Source organism: Ursus americanus, chromosome 18 (genome assembly GCF_024610735.1).
Source record: "Ursus americanus isolate L20-20 chromosome 18, mUrsAme1.1.p, whole genome shotgun sequence".
Taxonomy (NCBI): Eukaryota; Metazoa; Chordata; class Mammalia; order Carnivora; family Ursidae; genus Ursus; species Ursus americanus.
Genome location: NC_142144.1, coordinates 55,991,745 through 56,009,663, shown reverse-complemented (window position 1 = coordinate 56,009,663; position 17,919 = coordinate 55,991,745). Strand labels below are relative to the sequence as shown.

General features: G+C 35.5%; 1 protein-coding gene across 13 annotated transcripts in view; it reads right to left on the bottom strand.

Annotated features, from left to right (window-relative positions):
* The window catches only part of PTPRD (protein tyrosine phosphatase receptor type D), a 2,182,843-nt gene that overhangs the window by 1,594,633 nt on the left and 570,291 nt on the right, over positions 1-17,919 (bottom strand). The window lies entirely within an intron of this gene.

Here is a 17,919-nt window from a genome sequence, read left to right as displayed (position 1 = left end):
ACTAAATCACGACATTAAAATTTGTTCTATGCCATTTACACCATCTCAGTATAATTCACTTTAAAAAAGGGGGAACGGCCTCAACAAGTCTTAAATGACAAAAGGAATCTGACTTCACATGAGAAATGAGACATGGAGCAAGTTAGTAAAGAATGGAACAAAAGAAGAGACAAACTGATTTGGAATATATATATATTCATATATGAATATGTATTGGAATATATATAGGAAATATATATTTATATATATGATATATATCATACATATGTATGATAATCCATTTATATTAGAGGATATATATGATATATATATATGTCATAGATATATATGATATATATTTTTTATTTTAAGTAATCTCTACACCCAGTGTGGAGCTTGAACTCAAAACTCAGAAATCAAGAGTTGCATGTTCTACTGACTAGGTATTCCAGGGGTGCCTGGAATAAATACATTTTTAATCTTCATTAAAATTATACAATATAGACTTATTTCTTGAAAATTTTTGCATAAATCTCTATTGTAAGCAAAGACAGCTAATGTGATTAATGTCCAGGTTATCTCTATATTTAATTGTGCTTTCCCCCCCTTTTTTTCCACTTATAATTCAAGAGACTTGTTACTCCATTTTATGGGTGTATTTAAAAACCGCTTCAGTTAGCACTTTACCTCATTGGATTGTTTGGGGTTGATTAATTAAAATGTCTTTGAGAGATGGGGTCTATAAATGGTAATGACCACATAAAGTTCACTAGAGCAATCCTATTGTGGATAATACAGTCAAAGTAATTTCGGTAGACAAGAGTCTTGCTCACATGTATGGAACTCTCACTACCTACTTAGGCAGCTTTTCTACAATTTACTTTTATGACTTTCCGTTTCAATTGGATTTTATAGACTTAATGGCTTGGGAAATGATTATGGGTAACAATAATTCAGAATTGACCTCTCAGAGTTACCTGCTTTTTGATTGGTTTAGCTAGAAATGTCTCTAATTGAATTTGTCAGCAACAAAAATATGTGCACTAACAGCTGCTGACTTACATTTTATAATTATTATTATGTTAGATAAATATTTAAGTAGTTAAGAAAACTGTGACAGCAGAACAAAGTTGCCCACAGTAACACAAAGTCAGTGTGTGTGTGTGAAAATATTTCACACTCAGATTAGTTGTGCTTCTTTGTGAAGGACACCCTTTGGGAACTGGTAAAAAAAATTGCAGTGAACTGACAATTGAATGCTGAGGTTGCACAGGAAATACTAGGAATATAAAGGTAATTAGATTTTTTATATGTATATTAAGAAGTAGAAGTCCATCCCAGCCACAACTCTAAAGTGAGAATCACTGTGAGATTTAATTTCTGTACATGCGAAACAGTTTATACAATGTGAGTTACTTTACATATAGTAAATCTTTTAAAACACAAAATTCTATAAGGTATGCACTATTATTATATAGATTAGTCTATTTTGTTGATGTGAAAGTGATGCAGAGAAAGGTTAAGTTTTTGCTCAAGTCCACACTGCCAGGAAGTAATAAAGGACAGAGAAAAAGTCTGTTTTTTCCTCAGGAATTTGATTCTGGAGGCAGATATCTTAATCATACATCACACTAGAACACAACAGATACTCCGTAATGGTAAGCTTTTTGCCTCTCTTCTATTTTCTACCACTATTAAGTAACTTATGTTTTCAGAAGAGGGAACTTTCTAAAAGGAAAAGGAAGTCTTCACAGGGGACGTGCTAAAAGCTTGATCTAAAGGGAAGATTGATTTGGATAGGCAAATGAGAAAATGAAGAGCATTCTAGGTAAGATAGAGTATATGGTGAAGCAAAGTTTGGGGGGAGAACTAAGCTTATCATGCTTGTGAAAGATTGAGGACCCTGAAATTAGAAAAGTTTATAGGAAGTTGTCGGAGATAAAGCTGAAGAGATAAGGCAAGCCCAGTGGATAAAATGCCTGAAAAAGTTAGACAGAATATATTAGCTTTGACTTGAGAGCAGACAGACGTCTAAGAACACTGACGTGTAGTTAGTACTAATGGAATAAATTAATAAAAGGTAAATATTGTGTTCAGATTTCAATAGAGGTATTAACCTTTTTTACATTTTAATTTCCTTCATTTGTAAAATGATGAAATAATATGTATTATCTCAAAGAACGACTGTAAGCATTAGTGACTATATGAAAACCACACAGTCAAGTGTTTGAGGCACTAACTGAGGCATCTACTAAAATTATTATTTTAATAGAAGTTATAGAAGAAAAAGAGGAGGAGGAAGAGGAAGAGGAGGAGTGGAGAAAAAGAAGGGGGAAGCACAACAGAGGCCAGCAGCAGCTGCCATTATGGTAGAATCTTATAAAATGTATGTCCTTCGATGGGATTCAGGAACTGAGCAGGTTTTATGGTAAAAGATATCACAAAGTTCTTTTGAAATATTTCATCTTTGGGTTACTGTTAGGCAAAATTTAGATGTCCTATTACGCTATTCTCAAGAGTCCATGCAGTGTGTCTCGTATACATCTCTCTAATTGCCTGTTGACTGGTATTGCCCCTGATACATGGCAGTCACTTGAATCTGCTTCTCCTGTGTGAGGCACCAGGCTACAGTCACATCCATCCACCTGTGTTTGTCCTTGTTCCTCAGAACTTTGCTACATACTTTCAATCTGAAGTAAGACATGTGTAGTTGATAAGCCTTAATGTAGTCTGCCAAAATGTGATACAGTTTTGAATGGTTTACAGGTAAGTATAGTAAATATTTTCTCCACTTTAACAAGTATTAGAAAAAAATGTTAGGGGTGCCTGGGTGGTTCAGTCAGTTCAGTATTCAAGTCTTGATTTCAGCTCAGGGCATGATCTCAGCAGGGAGTCTGCTTGGGCTACCCTCTCCCTCCACCTCCTCCCACCCCCAACCCCATGCTCTCTAAATAAGTAAATAAATAAATCTTTAAAAAAATGCTTATTTTTTTCATTAGTGATATTAACATTTCTTTTAAAACACATTTATTTATAGTAATCCATTTATATTAGAGGGTTATAACCATTCGAATAAAATAGAAATACATTATCTAAATAGACATAGATAAATAATAGACAAATATAGGCAGGTAGGTAGGTAGGTAGGTAGATAGATAGGTTCTTCTTTAGTAGAATGCCAAGTAATAAATGCAGAGGAAATAATGAAGTTTTAAAATAATCAGTAGAGGCTACAAGCAGCGGGTGGAAGTTTGAGAAAGAACAGATTTTTTTTTAATTCCTCTACCAATTTTATTTCATTTATTTATTTAGTAAGCTTTACATGGGGATCAAGTTCACATACTGATGAGCCAGCCAGGTGCCCCAAGAAAGAACAGAATATTTACACAGTCTCAAAGAATCTCTCCATAAGGCAGTTATTAATTTTGAAAGGAAAAGTGTAATTGAAAAGAGGAAAACCCTATAGACTGTTTCTAGGTTTGTTGGTTTATTGGTTTATTTCTTGTGCAAATATCATTGCTAGGGACATGATGAAAATGCCTCCTTCTGGGGGCATCTGGGTGGCTCAGTCGGTTAAGTAACAATTCCTGATTTTGGCTCAGGTCATGATCTCAGGGTCATGATCTCAGGGTCCTGAGATGGAGTGCCATGTCAGGCTCTGTGCTCAGTGTGGTGTTTGCTTGTCCCTCTCCCTCTGCTCCTCCCCTCCTTCTCTCTTTCTCAAATAAATAAATAAATAAATAAATAAATAAATAAATAAAATCTAGAAAGAAAGAAAGAAAGAAAGAAAGAAAGAAAGAAAGAAAGGGAGAAAGGGAGAAAGGGAGAAAGAAAAGAAAATGCCTCCTCCTTCTCATTTATAAGCATTTCTTCCAGGAATGGAAATTGCGTGTCATCGGTTACACACATCTTCAGCCCAATGAGAAAATACCACATGGTTTCCTGAATTGATTGCTCCAATCTATATTCCCACCAGCAATGTGTACAAAATTCCCATTGTTACACATCTTCACTAACAATTAGTAATGATGACAGATTTTCTATTTTGTCAATCTGGTGAGCACAGAAATATTTCTCTTTATGTTTTGATCTGTGTTATCTTATTGCTAGCATTTTTTCATTGTAGGTTATGAGGCATCCATTTATGAAACTGCTGCTCATGACTTTGTCTATTTTTTTGTTGGTTTGTCCTTTTGTCTCTCAATTCTCAGAAGTCTTTTTATTATTTTGAATTCAGCTTCACATGTTGAAGACTGAAATTACAGTCATCTTAATTTTGTCATTTGAAGAAGTTATTGATTTATTATTAACAAGAAAATAATAGTCCTATATTACAAAAGGAACCATTTTATTATCAAATATTAAAAAGAATGCTTCTACTATATTTGGGCAACTTTTTCTCTGCTTAAACCAACAGTCTTGGTCCAACACAACAGCACCCCCCTAGTTTAGAAACACATCTGTATTGTTTGTTTTCACATTTATTACGCCATAAGAATATTCTCAGAAATAGATGTTCCAACACTTAATATGAATACATCTGGAGAATCCTGTTTTTCATTACCCTTGCCCACTTGTAAATCCCTTCTTTTATCTGAACATTCTTAATCAGCCTATCGCAAGTATTATCCCCTCTATGAAGTTTGACTGGACTTACGCACATCAGTATGGTTCTTCTAAACTCTGTAAACCACAGCAGTTTGCTTGTTTCTTGTATCAGGTTTGCTGCTTCCTTATGGAACAGCAACTACACTTGCATACACACATACCCTGATAGACCCATCTCCCATTACACATTAGGAAAATGTGACATACTTAATCTTGTTATGCTGCTTTCCAAATGTGTCATTGGCACTTGAGAGTGTTGGCCAGGCAGCTTCTAAAGTAAGTATGAGGAGATGCCTGGGTGGCTCAGTCAGTTAAGCATCTGACTCTTGATTTTGGCTCAGGTCATGATCTCAGGGTTCTGGGATTGAGGCCCATGTCAGGCTCCTCACTCAGCAGGGAGTCTGCTTGTCCCTCTCCCTCTCCCTCTGCCCCTCCCACTGCTCATGCTCTCTCTCTCTCAAATAAATAAAATCTTAAAAAAAAAAAGTGTGAGGCACTAGAAAGTCAGACACTCACAGATAAGTCCTCTTATGACCTTGAGGAAAACTAACTTGAAGATGAAAGAAGCCGATGGACTGAGGAAGGCAGAGCTACAAGAAGGAATTTCCTTGGGTCTTCTATAACATGTGTCACAGAATTAACTAAACCTGGACGTTCTTCCTTATTGGTGTGTCTGTTGATAAACCCCTATTGTTTAAGGGAATTGTGGTCTCATGTCTCTTACCTGTTTCCGATATGCTGCTCTCATACATAACATTCTAATTTATTGGCATGTACAAATGACAATGAATAAATTTGTTGCATAAAAGCTATCTGAATCACTCTGCCTCTCAAACCTGAATGCTACTAATTTCTGCCAATATGACAAAAATATTGCTACCTGCCTCAGAAAATAACTGGAAGAGAAGTTAGGCCACAGGCACTTGTATTGCATACATTAAAACCACCCTACGTAAGTTTTACACACTGGGTATTTAATTTAAACTACATCTAGAATCATTAAACGAATTTATTACAGTTTATGTAGATTAGGCAGCAGTTAAGATTTATATTGACTAAGTCTTATTTTAGCCACTAGAATGAATAAAATGCAATAAACTGGAGCCAAAAGCCGAATCCCATTTTAGAAATTTTTTTTTTCCATTAATTGTTTTCTAGTTTTCAATAATTCACTATTATGGAGCAGCAAGCCCATTGAATTATATGGCTGTAATGAGTTGTTCCTTTAACATGTTTTATGCCTCAATATTTAATGCCTCAAAACCCCCTGATATTGGCTTTATATAAAGCTGCCTTTGAATGGAATTGTGTTTTGCCTCAGAAAATAATATTGTACTGAAAGTATATACTCTTTCTCCAAATTTTAAAAGTTAAAGTAAAATGAAAATGATGTATTTTACATATATATTTATACAAGAAAGTCCTACAAACTTTTTTGTAGATTAACTATTTTGTAAAGATTAATCAACAACAAATAAACTCTAGTCAGGTTTCCATAAATCACTAAATGTATATAAATATATCACTGTTACGACTCTTCATTTTAAATGTAAAGCAGATAATATATGTAGTTCCAAGGTTTCCTTCAGAGATCAGAAATCCCAATATTTCAAAAGTTCTTCTTGCTTTAAGAATGTTAAATATCACTATAGAAGTCAATAATTATCCCCTGGTCCTGTTAAAAAGAGTATTCTCCAAGATCCCATCTCATGATTCCCATTTAGAACCAAAGCCACACCTTAGCTACATTCCAGTCTTCCTTCATACTTGTTCAGTAAAGGAGACATTAAAGCTCCATTGGGAAGTGAGCCTGGGCCTGTCCAGCCATGCCACAGATGCATGTGCCTGTGTGTCATGGATATTATACATTTTAAAGCAAAGACTTTTGTTTTTCCTCAGTGAAAACAAAACCAGTTCTTATATGCACTTGAAGAAATGAAAGCCCTACCTACCTCTTTTCTCTAAATAAATCTAATATCTATGTTTTTACCTTCAGATATTTCACAAACCTTCATACTTATTGCTCTGTCCAGTGTTCCCTCACATATTTTATTGTTAGACCTCAAGCTGCACACATTTCTTTTCTGATCAAGTATGAGAGTTGCTACGGAATTACATAAAATCTATATTCTTCATTTTATAAAATTCTAAGTTCGCTTTTTTATCAGCTACTAACACTTATATACTATATTGCATTGCAACCTAGGGCCTAAGTAAAAATGCTTAAGTACTTACATCCTAAAAATAAAACAAAACAAAAACAGGCTTGACAAAAAAAGAAAGTCCATTTAAGAAAGGTAAGATGTTTGGGTGCCTGGGTGGCTCAGTTGGTTAAGTGTCTGCCTTCAGCTCAGGTCATGATCTTGGGGTCCTGGGATCGAGCCCTATGGCAGGCTCCCTACTCAGTGGGGAGTCTGCTTCTCCTTCTGCTCCTTCCCCTATGTGTGCTCACTTTCTCTCTCTCTCTCTCTCAACTAAATATATACAATCTTAAAAAAAAAAGGTAAGACATTCTGTACATCTGTGGTGGAAATACCCATGCTCATTCTTCAGCAAAATATTGCTCTAGTTTTATGCTTCAAAATAATATTTTAAAAAAATGTCCAGGAATTGTTTTAAATACACTTTTTTTTTTTTTTACCAAAATGAGAACTATAATTTGTAGTTTAATTATTCTGGTTTTAAGCATATTATTTATTTTTGTCATGTGTACTTCTTATGTTTTATTATTGTTAACAGTTGATGTATGTTTAATCATTTCAAAATGTATTTTCAAATGTTTTATGAAAATAGCATTTGCATTATCACTGTCATGAAATGTGCTTGATGAAAGATAACAAATATTTTAATAATATGTAATTAAATTGTGATAAGGATTTATTATGATTTTTTAAAGCATTGTTCAAGCCCACATTGGGCGTGGAGCCTACTTTAAAAGAAGGAAAGATGATAGATAGATAGATAGATAGATAGATAGATAGATAGATAGATGATAGATAGATGATAGCTTTTAGGGGTGCTCTGCTGGCTTATTCAGTGGAGCATGTGACTCTTGATATCAGGGTAGTGAGTTCAAGCCCCACACTGGTTATGAAATTACCAAAAATATAAGTGATCTTCAAAAAATAAAGTATTAATATTTGTGTTTCCATAGTGCTTTTAAAATTAATTCCAAAGTAAGTATGCACAAGATTTTATAAATAGAATTGTGTACAGTCTAACTGCTTCTGAAGGCAGGTTTTCCCCAGAAAAGGAGTTCTGTCATTTATTACATTTTATTACTCCACATGACTGGTGCCTTGAGAAAATACCATCCTTTAGAAAATAAAACTTGTATGACTACAAATTCACAATCCCTTTGTAGTAATTACACAATTAACTGTCATAATGTCATACTTAAAAAAAATGGTAATGCTGTATTATATTCTGCACTATAACCAGATGTCCCAATTCACTACTTCCAAATGTTTGATCTCTTATCCACTCACTCATTTCCACTTTCTCCAACTCCTTATAGAAATTCTGACATTTTATGATTATTAAACAATTTCACCTGAGAACGATAAATACCAAAATATGTATATTTGAACATCATCATAACACAAACCATTTGACAGTCAGATTTGAACTGGCTTACTAGATTTTCTCAAGAGTCAACATTGATCATGGGAGAATTCACACTTCTTTCAGAATTACTTTATGCATCTAAGAGGGAATTAGAATGGATATTTGGCTGCACGCATTTCAAATAGATGCAAATTTTAGACAAATTTTAGGTAACTTAACATTTAGGTAACTTTTCAATTGCACACCCACATCAAGAAAATGAGAAATTGGGGCGCCTGGGTGGCACAGCGGTTAAGCGTCTGCCTTCGGCTCAGGGCGTGATCCCGGCGTTATGAGATCGAGCCCCACATCAGGCTCCTCTGCTATGAGCCTGCTTCTTCCTCTCCCACTCCCCCTGCTTGTGTTTCTTCTCTCGCTGGCTGTCTCTCTCTCTGTCAAATAAATAAATAAAATCTTTTAAAAAATATTTAAAAAAAAAGAAAATGAGAAATTGAATGATATTTGAAAAGTATCTCCTTGAGAAAAGCCGTGTAATGAGCTTCCCCACTGACTTTTCAGGACTTTGGGGTATAACCTACTAATACCACCACAACAGAGAGTGGCTCTAAGGTAATAGTTAGGGGTTTAAAGACCTGCCAGGGGATTGAATACCTGTGTTACAGTTTGGGGGACATGTTAACATTCCCACTTGAGAAATATAAAGGGTGAGATAAAGATCCTAACAGAAGGGAGACCAGGAGGACATAAGCAGATCTCAAGGAAGAAAAACTAGAGGTAACACCTGATGCTTAAGTGTGAGGAAGGTCTAAATAATAAATGCCAGAAAAGTTTGCTACTTGCCTAACAGATTCTGCTTTACAATATCTGTAGAGATTGGTGTGGTCTTTGAAGAAACCACAGATATAGTGACAAGAAAAAATCAGCTTTAAATACCTGCCAGTTCAGGCCAGAGTCATTTAACCAAGAACTTTACTAATCCCCTTACCTCTTCTTGCTTATCATGCCCCAAAACTAAGCATTTGAAACTGTGTTTGGCAAGCTGGGATAGGAGGAATCAATCTCACAAGGTTTGAACAGAGAAAGGAAAATAAGTTGATCACCCTTTCTTTTCTGAACCACTGGCCTGCAATTGGCTTAAACTGGCAAGGAAGAAAGGTCTTCACATTAATCCAGAACATGGAACATGAATTGACACTGTGTTTTAAAGTTCTGAAGTGATTGTGGACATTTTTTACATCATAAAGTTACCAGAAAAGTCAAAGACTTTTCTGAGTTTCTCAAGGGGCAGGGAAATAACTATCCTGGTAAAAATAGACAAGAGTAGACAAAAATAAAGTTGTTTTGTTCATTTTATTTCCCAATCTGTGCTTAAGAATTGGAAAAGTATTCATAAGAATAAGGCTGCTTTCACAAGGGGGCACTGTTTCTTCAATATAGCAGCACTGTTAATTGCAAACACACAGGTCTTACCTCCTCACACTTTCAATTTACTTCCACCATGTGTAATACTATCTGTCATGGCTTTGATACAACCACTGTGGTGGGTCTGCCCGGATTCCAGGTATATTACACATTTACAAGAACTGTTTCCTTAGAAAAAGGAAGTTGTGGTCTCATAAGCAAGGAAGACACTTGGTTTAATGATGTAAAAATTTTTTAAAGACATGAGAAGGGTATGTAATTGCAACACACCACAAAACCTACAGTGCTTCTCAGGTGACAGAGAAATTGCTCCAATCGATTTTAACATCCCATTAAGGCCAGCCAGTGAACCAGGGATGTATTGTCTGCAACAATGAAGCATTCCCCTGGAGACGCAGCTTGGTAGAATAAATAAAAGAGGTAATTCCTCCTATTAATTCAGTTCACTCTGGCCATTGATAGGAATATAGAGTCAGATTCCTGAAAACTAACCCAGGGAAGGGGTGAGGGTAGGAGGGAGGGTGGAGGGTCTACCATCACTAAATAGAAGTTAGACCATGAAATGAATTACCAATTTTATTATGTCATACAGTAATCCCCTTATCCATGGGGGATATATTTCAAGACCCTCAGTGGATGCCTTGAAACCATGGATAGTACCAAATCCTATATATACTATGTTTTTTTCCTATGCACACATATAGTAGTCACAGTGAGAGATTAATAACTAATAACAAAATAGAACAATTATAATAAAAGTGTATAATAAAAGTTATGTGAATATGGTTTCCCTCTCTCATATTGTACTGCATTCAACCTTCTTCTTGTGATATGAGATGAAAAAATGCCTAAATGATGAAGTAAACTGAAATGAATGATGCAGGCACTGTGACATAGTGTTAGGTGACTATTGACCTTCTGACAATACTTCAGAAGAAGGTTCATCTACTCCTGTTCAAGAGTTGTTTGCCAGTAACTGAAACTGTGAATAATGGAAAATGTGGAAAGCAAAACCACAGATAAAGAGGGACTGCTATATATCCTAAAGGCAACCAAAATTTCCTCTTCCAATAATAAAAAAAGAAATATTAAGCAAATGTATAAAAACTTTCATTTTTATGTTCAAAACAGTTGACATAAATACATAAGCATTATATTTGGGGGGGAGGGGAGTAGAAAGAAATGGATGCAATATGACCATCTCCAACTTGTCAGGACAATAATGATTCCCTAGTTCACAAATAGTCCCAGTAACATGGAGAAATGTCCATATGCATCTTTCAAAGAATAATTTTGGTCATGTTAAGTCTATGTCCAAAAGTACTAAAATGAGATCAAAGATGGCAATAGAATAGGAAGACCCTAGACTCCTCTTATCCCATGAACACAACTAGGTACTGATCAAATCATTCTAAATACCCCAGAAATCAGCCTGAAGACTTAGTGAACAAACTCCACTGCTAATGGGAGAGAAGAGTCCACACCAAAGGAGGTAGGAAGTGTGGAGATATGGTTCAGGGGATAAATGGATCACAGGTGCTATGGAGCAGAGAAAGGTGAGAGAGAGGAGCACACAGGGAATGCACAAAGAGAATGATTCCCCAAAGCTTGGGAAAGGAGAGAGATTGAATTTTGTGAGTTCTTACAACCAGCAAGGCTAAAAGCCTGTAGTTTTAAAGGTCAGCAGGCTTGGCTGGGATAGAGCCCAGAAGGCATTGCACTACTCCTAGAGAGAAGGCAGGCAAACAATCAGCAGGCAGATGGCATGGAAAGAGCCACCTGAAGAATGCCTGGGGCACACAGTGGGGAGAGTATTCACTTAGCTCAGAGAGCATCTCTGAGAGGCAATTCTCATAGAGATGTTTCTCCAGTAACAGGGATGCTGGCCAGCGCCATTACCTTTCCCTGCCCTTCAACATAAAGACAGAGCCACTGGCAGGATAGAGTGCAGCATAGACACTGGCTGACTAACTTGCTTACAACAAGACCCACCCCCTTGCATTTTGGCGGGACTGTCCTTTTCAGTCAAGCTTGCCTCAGTCCTAGCATGGTAGGCCCCTTACCCAGAAGATGAGCACAAATACCAACACATACCATATCTCCTGACCAGAGAGTTCTTCAAGGCCTCAGGTCTGGTGGAGGTGGTGTCAGGTCTCATTTCACAAGCAGTTAAAACCTGCCACATTCAGGCCAGGGACTGATCACTGCCCATAGCAGGCAAGGAGAGCCTCTGCAGATGACTGAGTTAAAGGATAAAGCAGACAAAACATAAAAAAGCACACACCAGAGACAGTCCCTGAAGTACCAGGCCCTGGGTACTACATGACCTCTTCTTCATAAGGCCATTACTTTCAGGTGCAGGAGATATAACAGTTTTTTCAAACACACAGAAGAAGGCAGAGACTTAGACATAGACAAAATGCCAAGATGGAAGAATTTTTCCCAAATGAAAGAAGAAGATATGGCCATGGTCAGAGATCCAAGTGAAACAGATAGAAGAAACATGCCTGATGGAGAATTTAAAGCAATAATCATAAGGATACTTGCTGCACTTGAAAAAAGAATAGAAGACATCGGGGACACCCTTACAACAGAGATAAAAGAGTTAAAAAAATATCAATCAGAGATGAAAAATGCAATAAACAAGACTGGAAACAGACTTAAAATAAAAAGCAGGCTGGAAGAAGCAGAGGAACAAATTAGTGACATAGAAGATAAAATAATGGAAAATAATAAAACTGAACAAAAGAGAGAAAGAATTATGCAACACAAGAATAGACTTAGGGAACACAGTGACTACATTAAATATAATAACATTCATATTATAGGAGTACCAGAAAAAGAAGAGAGAGAAAAGAAGGCAGAAAATTTATTTCAAGAAATAGTAGCAGAAAAGTTGCCTAATCTGGGGGAGGAAACACATATCCAGATCCAGGAGGTACAGAGAACTCTCATCAAAATCAACAAAAGCAAGCCAACACCAAGACATATTGTAATTAAATTGGCAAATGTAGTGATAAAGAAAAAATCTAAAAAGTAGCAAGACCAAAAAAAGCCAGTAAATGCCAAGGGAAGAGTCATAAGGCTAGCAGGGGATTTTTCAACAGAAACTTTGGGAGTCAGAAGAAAGTGGCATGATATATTCAAAATGCTGAATGGGAAAAATCTGCAGCCAAGAATACTATCCAGCAAAGCTGTCATTCAGAATAGAAGGAGAGATAAAGAGTTTCCCAGACAAACAAAAACTAAGGGAGTTCACGACCACTAAACCAGATCTGCAAGAAATATTGAAGAGGACTCTTTGAGTGCAAAGGAGAGACTGAATGCAAAGGAGTGACAAAGGCAAGAAAGCATCAGAGAAAATCTCCAGAAACAATGACAAAACAAGTAATAAAATAGCAATAAACACATGTCTATCAATGATTACTTTGAATGTAAATTGACTAAACACTCTAATCAAAAGACATAGGGTGGGGGCACCTGGGTGGCTCAGATGGTTAAGCGGCTGCTTTTGGCTCAGGTTATGATCCTGGGGTCCTGGGATCGAGCTCCGAGTCAGGTTCCCTGCTCAGCAGGGAATCTGTTTCTCCCTCTCCCTCTGCCTCTCTCCCCTGCTCATGCTCTCTCTCTCTCTCTTTCTCTCACTCTCTCTCTCTGTTTCTCTCTGTGGCTCAAATGAATAAACAAAAAGTCTTACAAAGAAGACATAGGGTGTCAGAATGGATAAACAAAACAAAACAAACAAACAAAAATAAGACCCATCTTAGTGCTGTCTAGAAGAGACTGATTTTAGACCTAAAGACACCAGCAGATTGATAGTGAGGGGGGTAGAGAAACATTTATCATCCAAATGGATGTCAAAAGAAAGTCAGAGAAGCAATACTTTATATTGGACAAACTAGATTCTTTTTGGTCTCCTATTGTTTTTATCCTGCTTTGGTATCAGGGTAGTATTGGTCTCATGGAATGATTTTTAGTATGTTCCCTCTATTTCATTATTTCTAAGATTTTGATAAAGATTGTCATTAATTTTTTTTTAATGTTTGGTACAATTCACCAATGAAACCATGTGGTCTTGGGCTTTTCTGTGCTGGGAGATTTTTCTGTGCTGGGAGGTTTTTGATTCCTAACTCAACTTTCAATCTTGTTATTGGTCTAAGAAGATTTCCTACTTCTTGGATTCAAGATTCATGATTCAAATGTGATAACTTGTGCATTTTTAATTATTATCTGTTTTTTTCTGAGTTATCTGATTTGTTAGAATATGTTACAGTAATCTATTATCACACTATGTATTTCTGTGCTTATCTGTTGAATTGCTTCCTCTCCCATTTCTCATTCTATTTTCCCTCGCTCTTTCTCTCTCTCTCTCTCTCAGTGAATGCAGTTAAAGCATTGTCAACTTCATTTTTTTGGAAACAATAACTTTCAATGTTATGTTATTGTTATTCTGGTCTCTATTTTATTTGTTTCTGATTTTTCTTTGTTATTTCCTTCCTCTACTAAATTTCAGTGAAATTTCTTCTTTTCTTTTTTTTTTTTAAGATTTTATTTATTTATTTGACAGAGAGAGACAGTGAGAGAGGGAACAAAAGCAAGGGGAGTGTGAGAGGGAGAAGCAGACTTCCCGCCCAGCAGGGAGCCCGATGCGGGGCTCCATGCGGGGCTCCATGCGGGGCTCCATGCGGGGCTCCATGCAGGGCTTGATCCCAGGACTCTGGGATCATGACCTGAGCTGAAGGCAGATGCTTAATGGTTGAGCCACCCAGGTGCCCCTCAGCTAAGTTTCTTCTTTTCCTAGTTCCTTGTGGTGTAATATTGTTTATTTAAACTTCTTTTTCTTAATACAAGCATTTACAGCATAAATTTCACTCTAAAATCTGCTTTTGCTGCATTCTATAGTTTTTGGACAATTGTGTTTTCTTTTACTTTTGTTTTGAGACATATTTTGATTTACTGTTTGATTTCTTATTTTTCCCATTGCTTGTGCAGTAGTGTAAATATTTAGTATTTACATTGTAGATTTTCCAGCTTTGTTTTAATGTTGACCTTTAGTTTTGTATTATTGTGGTTGGAAAATATACTTGGTATGATTTCAGTTTTCTTAAATTTGTAATATTTGTTATGTCTCTTTTTATGTGATTTAACCAGGGGATTCAAGTGTGTACTTGAAGAAAATGTGTATTCTATTTTTCTTGGATAGAATTTTTTATATACATCTTTTAGAACCATGTATGTTGAAGTATGTTTCAAGTAAAGAAAAATGTTGTTAAAAAACAAAACAATAACTTTAACTGAGAGTACTCTTAAAATAAAGTATAACAGAAGAGAGGAGAGAAGGGGGATGGGTGAAATAGGTGAAAGGGATTAAGAGTACAGTTATCACCATGAGCACTAAGTAACAATGTATAAAATTGTTGAATAGCTATATTGCACACCTGAAATTAATATAACACTATTAACTATACTGTAATTAAAATAAAAAACTTATTTTTAAAAAAGGAAGTTGCTAAGAAGAAAAAAGTTACTAAAACATGATTAACACAAATGTATGTCATATGTTCTATTCAATTTAAAAGCATTAGAGAGAAATATATTTTTTAAATCAACACGTGGAAGCAGTTATGGTTATTCTTTTCTCACTGATTTTTACCACATAATGGAAATTTTTGAACATTAAACTAGATATGGTTATTGGGAAATGATATATAATGGCTTTACAAAGATGCATGCATATATATATATATATGGGCAAGAAATGCTAAAGTATTAAAGAAATAAAATTAAAGAGTCTGGAATTTATAGTAAAAGTACAATGAACTTAATGATAAAACACTATGTATTAACTTTTACTTAGGGATGAATTATATTTTTGTCTTTGTTTTAGACTACGATTATCATTTTGTTTTTCTTAATGAATTTAGTTTCCACTGAAGTGTTTTGAACTGGTTTAAAAATACATATTACACTTTTTCTTATTTCCTGTGACATTCCTCATCTGTCCAGAGGTAGAATTAACAAGATTTATGGGTGATATAATAAGAGAGTTGAGAGAGGAATCCAAGATACTTTCCAGGTTTCTTTTAGGAAACTGGGTAGATGGCACTTCTTTTCATAGAAATGGGAAAGAAAAAAGTAAGTTTGTGGAAAAATATTGTGAGTTCAGTTTTAATACATTGTAAATTGAGAAGCTAATGTGCTATCAAATAGATATGCTGATATGATTCTCAAGAATGAGATCTTAGAGGATTGATTTGCATGTCACCAAATATAAATAATTTCCGAAGCTACAACCGTAGATGGGTTCAAGCATGAAAGCTATGGACTGAAAAGAGAGGAAATAAAAGAAGTTATTGAGTGAATATTAACTCTTGAGAGGCATATCTGGGAAAAGGGAAGACTTACAGCAAAGAAAAAGGTTAATGAGCGCCTGGTGATGGATAAGGAAAAAGGGGAGTCGCCATGGGAAGTCTACCTAATTAGAAAAATTCCAATTAAGAAAATCTTGAAAGTTTGAGAAATGGGTCCTTATGTCATAAACACTGCACATAGTTTAGGCAGAGACAAACCAACCACCTTGTTAGACCCATACTCGACCTCATCTTTACACTTGGAGTCTATGATTTGTGATTTTTTTTACCAGCAATTTTGAGTACAAAGTTGCTTAAAACTTCACCTGTGTCCTGGAAAAGTAGCAAATTAACTTTCCTTTTTTTCCCCATTTTTCTCTCAACATCTAACAATTCAGACACTTTTATGAAGTGGTCGACTGCTCAGAACACAGAAGAGGAAAAATTCAATACAAAATGAAACAGCAAAACTGATTGCTGTGCTTGCTTTATTTTTCTCTAGATCAAGTCATAAAGAAATACTAGAGCCCAAGTGTAGAGAGGCTAATGCCAGGTAATAGTGAGTTATTTGTTTTTGTTTTTTAGACAAGCTAGATTACATATACTATGACTTGGTGAGGTAGAACTTGATCCCTAATATATCCTTGAATTTAAAGAAATTATCTATCAGATGGGAGTCCTATGAAGAAAGCCGTAATTAATAAGTAATTAGGGATTTACTGAGTTGTGTCAGATAAACCTCATTTTGTTTCTTATTTTTTATTTTATTTTTTTATTTATAATGATTTTTATTTTATTATGTTAGTCACCATACAGTACATCCCCTGTTTCTTATTTTTTATTTTTTATGAGAGTTTATTAAACCAGTACATTAAAGGAATGATGTAGACACAATACATCTGTATGTCAGTAAGGTGTTTGACATGAGATTTTCAAAGATAAGAGGTAGAGAATTGGTTCCTGGAAAACAGAGAATTTAAATGGATTCCTTAACCAGTTCAGCAGTGTTGGGCTCTTAAATCCGAGGAGGGCTCAAATAAATGGAATCAGCAATTACAAAGGCTTTTATGTTAAAGATTTAATGAAAGCTACCTAGTCTGGTAAATCCTGAGTCTGTTATTGAATACCTCACCACTTCCCAGCCCGGCTTCAGATTTGAATGGAAGCTTGACTCCAGTTGAATACGAGCTCCCATGGCAAGGGATAGGGGTGGGAAGCTCTTGATTTATACTCAACACTCAAAGGAAGTTATCTGGTACATTATGAAAAACCACTTCTATGGGGCTTTTGGTTCACACATGCAGAAACAATATGGGTTAAATGATTTTCATTCTAATCATTTAATCTTCCCCTCATATCTTTATAGTATAATATCTGGTGGCTCACCCCGAGGACCCTATTGAGGGAAAAAAATGGTAAACATATGCATGACTAAGGAATTCTATCATAGAGTGACCATAAATAGTGTGAATCTATTTTTGCCGAGATGTCAACTTGACAAGATATCTTTGAAGATATTCCATATGACACTAGGTATCCTTCCTTCCTATTTATTTGGCTTTTTGATTCTCTATAAGAGGCTCTCTGAATTATTTCATTCCCTAAAGCTTTCCAGAAGAGGAATATTCAGGTAAGATCATTGGATGTGACTCTAAGCCACTTCAAACTCTTCATCCAGCCAATTCATTATCTACACATCCCCATGCACATACACATTTGTGTGTATAAACGTGTAAACATACTCACCAACTTGCAGTATACCACATACTATCCAATCTAATGCTTAAAATGAGGTTTATTAGAATCTTTGAGTACCCATCAAAAACATTTGAATATCATAGCTCCAAAGCATGTGAGGGTATGAGAAATACCTCAAAAACTGTAGGTTAGAAAAATTGGAAAAGTTCAAATTAATTAATTGTGACCTAAATATAACACATAAATTCAAACTTAAGTATAACATATAATATACAATATGATATTTTAAGGAGTG